This window comes from Oxyura jamaicensis, chromosome 2, assembly GCF_011077185.1.
Source record: "Oxyura jamaicensis isolate SHBP4307 breed ruddy duck chromosome 2, BPBGC_Ojam_1.0, whole genome shotgun sequence".
Lineage (NCBI taxonomy): Eukaryota > Metazoa > Chordata > Aves > Anseriformes > Anatidae > Oxyura > Oxyura jamaicensis.
The window spans coordinates 10,354,310-10,359,050 of NC_048894.1; the positions used below are offsets into that span (position 1 = coordinate 10,354,310).

At 39.9% G+C, this 4,741-nt stretch overlaps 1 long non-coding RNA gene across 1 annotated transcript; it reads left to right on the top strand.

Moving 5' to 3' along the window:
- Positions 1 to 1,131: 1,131 nt before the first annotated feature.
- Positions 1,132 to 1,824, top strand: LOC118162094. Its single transcript, XR_004748287.1, has 2 exons — positions 1,132 to 1,348; positions 1,500 to 1,824. It is a non-coding gene; the product is annotated as an uncharacterized LOC118162094 (long non-coding RNA).
- The last annotated feature ends 2,917 nt before the right edge of the window (positions 1,825 to 4,741 follow it).

Consider the following 4,741-nt stretch of genomic DNA (forward strand, 5'->3'; position numbering starts at 1 on the left):
TTAGATTATATTTTAATTTTCAAATTGCTTCTCACGAATACAGCTCTACATAACAAAATATACCCTGTAGTCATGATCCATTATTAATTATATTGTTATAAACTTGATTATTGATTCCTTCATTATTTGTGAAGTATTTTTCATATCCCACAGAGACAGGCAGCCAAAGCCCAAGGCACTAATTAAGAGCAGGTGAAGAATGTAAGCAGGAAACCAGGGATAAGCAGTGGCTGGGGGCTATTGCTAAATAAAGCCTTTATGAACAGAGAATTTCACAGCTCAGCAGGCTTCAGTTGAAAAGCAGTCTCAATGGCAAAGGCACCAGCTCAGAAATGCAGTACTTCAACATAGAGCTTGGCTCTTCATTTCAGTTTTGTTTTCCAAATCCAATATTCATATTAAATTGAATAACCCAAGGTATTGATTATATTCTCTAGGATATCTCTAGAAAAAATATTTATTTTGCCTGTGTGAAAAATCTATAACTAGTTTAATAAAATATATACTTCCCTGTTATTATTTGAGATGATTGTTCAACCTAAATTGCATGTCAGCTAGCTCACTACATACCCCAGCCTACATTAGTAGGGAAAGATGAAGGTGTTAAAATGCATAACAGAACTTAATATAAAGTATTTTATTTTATTCCCCCTTAGACACCAGGATGACCTCTCCTGTGCCATGAAGTCCCCCCAGCCTCCACTCGGAGCGCAGTGTTGTAGGGAGGAGATACGTGGGCCCTGTCCCTGTACAGCAACCTGCAGCTTGTGGGGTGGACTGCTGCTTTTCCTGAGCACAGGCTGTCAGGGTTCCCAGGGTTGTCTGCTGTGGTTCTGAGGTTCAGCAGCCTGATGCGGGAGAGGGGAAGGCAGACAGACTTTCTTACTGTTTCACCATCCCAAGCACTGACCTCCTCTAGCTCTTCAAATGCTCCAGTTAGAAGCTGCTTGGTACAATCAGAGGAAAGTGGGAGCTTTGTGCTTTATCCAAGCCTGCCTGCAAGCCAGCGGTTGATTACAGAATGGGTAAGGGACTCCTGCAGCTGGTACTGCCTTTCGTGACCATGTAGTAGTTGTAACAGAAGTGCTTACTTCTTGGAGATGCTTCTTCAGTGCACTTCTTTCCTTTTATTCTGGGGACATCCTTTTCTCTAGCTATGGGAGTCTTGAAAGCACCAAAAGTGTCAAAATTTTTAGGTTTGGCATCTGACAGGACTCAGGCCTGCCATGGAAACCTTGCCAGCACTGATGGGAAAATGATGTCTGGTCGCAGGCCCCTCTGCTCACCTGCGCCCTAGCTCTCCTGCCCATCCAGGCTCATCAGCCCTAAAAGCAGCTCACCTGTGGATGTCAAGGTGACCTGGCTCTGGGGCCACCTGATTTAGCAGTGGGGGAGAGTGAAGTACCGACTGAAGTACTTTGCATTCATGTAATCAAATGTAAAAAGGTTCAGACTGATACTCAGCTCATAAAGGCACATGCATGAGCTGGGAGAGGGAGATGTCTCTAAAAGTTGGAAGACCCCACCTCGTGACATAACTGCTGTGGTGACTACAGATATACATAGAAGGAGCCAGACTCCCTGGTCCATTAGGGACAGCAAACCAGCTCTCCACCGTCTTTTGTCCCTGCGGGGCGTTGCTGCCCTGGGAGATGCACTGTCCCATGGGGCACCTTGCTCCTCCCATGGCACAGCTTCTCCGGTGTGTGCTCACCTCCCTTAGTGGAATGTACCACTGTGAATCTTGCTCCTGTGAGCCCCCTTCTGTGCTTCTCGTTCCCATGGCAGGAGCTGCCTTGGCATTTCATTTTCCATGCAATAAAATTCAGTTTCAAACATATTTCTGAGGAACCCTTGGCTGCTAGGGGCAGAAGACCATTTTCAGCTTTGAAAACCTGGTTTCTGAGCACATCTAGTCTCCAAAAAATGCACATTATAGATATATGGATGCATATCTTCTAGGGAAGAAATACGTGACATATAGCATTCCTTCTACAGAAGAAATTCCATAGCTTTATTTTTGTTCTAGTCCACTATGCTGTACTTCTGAAAGATACTGGACAACACATTTAAGCAAGATGTAGTAAGGTAAGAATAACTGCCAGCCATCCAGGTACTGACATATACCTATGATGTATGTGTGTGACATTCTTACATCCAGGTAAGCACACGTATGTTCCAGGAAGCATTGATCTATCTTGGGCAGGGACTGGTTTTCTTTAACATGCACATCTTAGAGCTGTTGAATTACAAAGTGAAATATTAAGCTAGCCACACCTTTCATCATGGCCCTGACCCTCTGAATCTGTGAGAAAACTGCATCATTATATGCCTTGAAAGAAATAAGAGAAGTTCTGTGCAAAACCTTTAAAATTTTTATTCTCTGATTCCTCTTCAATCCATTATGGTGTTATTAACTACTATTATCACTGATAGCATAAAGATGTAAACGCTTATTTGTTCACAGCTTTATATACAACATCACAGAAAAGGCTGTTAGTTATGTGACATCAAAAAATGAAAACAAAAAAGAACAAAAAGGCAGAACAAGAGGAAATGTATGGTGAATTACAGTATGAAAAGGAAATCTATTTACACACATTAATCTATACAACATCATAGTCTGTACAATTTGTAAAAAATAATCACATTCATTTACATCATCTTTAATTTTTACTGAACTTGAGAGATAAAAAGTTATGAAGACAACAAAAGAGAATTTCAAAACAATGCTCATATCAATGCTCCAGGAGAAAAAAAGCTGCACATTGTAAGAAATTCACTACAGTGCTTTGGGAAATAAAGGAGTTTGGGACATTTCAGTCACTGGTTTAGCTGACAATGGAAATATTACCAACTTAGATTTAACTACATGCTGTTATCATTGGGCAGAACCAGGTCCAACACAGAATGGTTAAAACATATTAAAAATGCTCTTTTAAATGTTGTGTTGATGTAACCTTGTAACATGTCAAAATTTATTATTATAATTGTTAATTTAATACTCTTCTTTTTTCATCATTAGAATAGCACTGTATTACTAACTTCTGCTATTTGGTTATGTCAAGGTAGTACTGACAGTCCACAGCTTGTATAGGCACTCATGGTAGTGTGAAGGTACTTCGTTAGTAAAAGGTCTTCCTGTATTGCAGACAGCAATTGCTCAGGCAATAATCCTTCCATAAACAAGAGCTTTCTCTGCAGGTTACTTGCCAGTTGTACTTTTTTATCAGGCATATTTAATGCTTAATTTTTATTAAAGATGTCTGAACAAAACCTGTGGAAAGTGAGTTTGGACTTTACTCACAATCACTTTGCTGAAATGGACAAATTCAAAGTCAACAGGAAAAGTTTTTTAGGACTCACAAAAATAGGAGACAAATAATGGCAATGACTCATCTCAGTCCTAACACTTGGAGTGTGAAACACTTGGTAATGCCTTATTTCATAAGCAGACAGATTCTCCAGTTTGCTGAGGCTCTGACTCTTGCTTTCCCCTTCATCATGTTAAAGAGGGAAGCCTGTCTTGGGATGTATCAGGGTGTGAAGTCGATGCTACAGACAGGAAGGCTGCCTCTGACTTGACTCTAGAATGATTTTTGTAAAGATTTATGTCACCTTTTGCCACCAGTAAGTTATTGCCACTTTACAAGTAGAGTTCCAAGATATGTTTAAACTGAGCACTTCTTCAGCTGGCTACATGCAGCACCCATCACCACCCTGGTTGGGTGCAATCTGTTGGGCTCTTGTGCACTCCAGAATGGTGTGCATTGAGTACTTACTTAAATACATCTAACTCAAAATGTCACGAAAGCCATCAGAGCTCTCAATGGCTAAAAGGACGCTTTCCACAATCCTAAGGTTATTTTGCAAAGCACGTTAATGCAGCTAAGCCAGACTCCAAGGTCAACATATTTTAAACAAGTTATTAGTATATACAGAAAAACAAAACAAAACAAAACAAACAAACAAACAAAAAAACAGGCCAGTAATATTTTCACTTTATGTCATTAACCAGTTCCTGGTCAGCAGCTGAAATGACTGCACAGATTTTAATGGTATGACCAGGTGAGCTGCAAGTGGGAGCAAGAAATGTGGTCAATGGTGTGTGCACTCCTGAAGGGATATACTGGAATACTTCCACCTTCTTGTGGCTGAAACCATTACAAATTGAATGGGGCACAGAAGAGAAACAGGAAAAAAAAAAAGAGAAAATGCTTTGCAGTCGGGGTTTTAGAGATTTTACGTGAATTTGGGAAATTAAGACTTCATTTCATTTGGGAAATTAAGACTTCATTTCAGTAGTGATTCAAGAGGTTTCAATTAAAGAAAATTTCTGGTATTCAAGAGCACTTTGTTTTGGTGTATGACCCCTCTACAAACGACAAAAAGCCGAACACCTAGCATAATACAAGAAACAACTGAAAGTTGAAGCCAAGCAAATCAAAACAAGACAGAAGACCATTGGTTTTATCATGGAAGGCAGTCAACCATGGGGACACGCCACCAAATGAACCCAGGGATCCTCCATCACTTGAATTTTAGAATCACACTTTTGATGGATAACTTTGACCAACCAAGATATTTAGCTTAAAAATTAGTATTTAGGTATCATCTACTAGCAACGTAACTGAATGGCCTCTTCTGGAGAGCTCCATTTAACCTAACTGTAGATGTAAAGTGAGAAATATAAATTCTTTTCTTTTCTTTTCTTTTCTTTTCTTTTCTTTTCTTTTCTTTT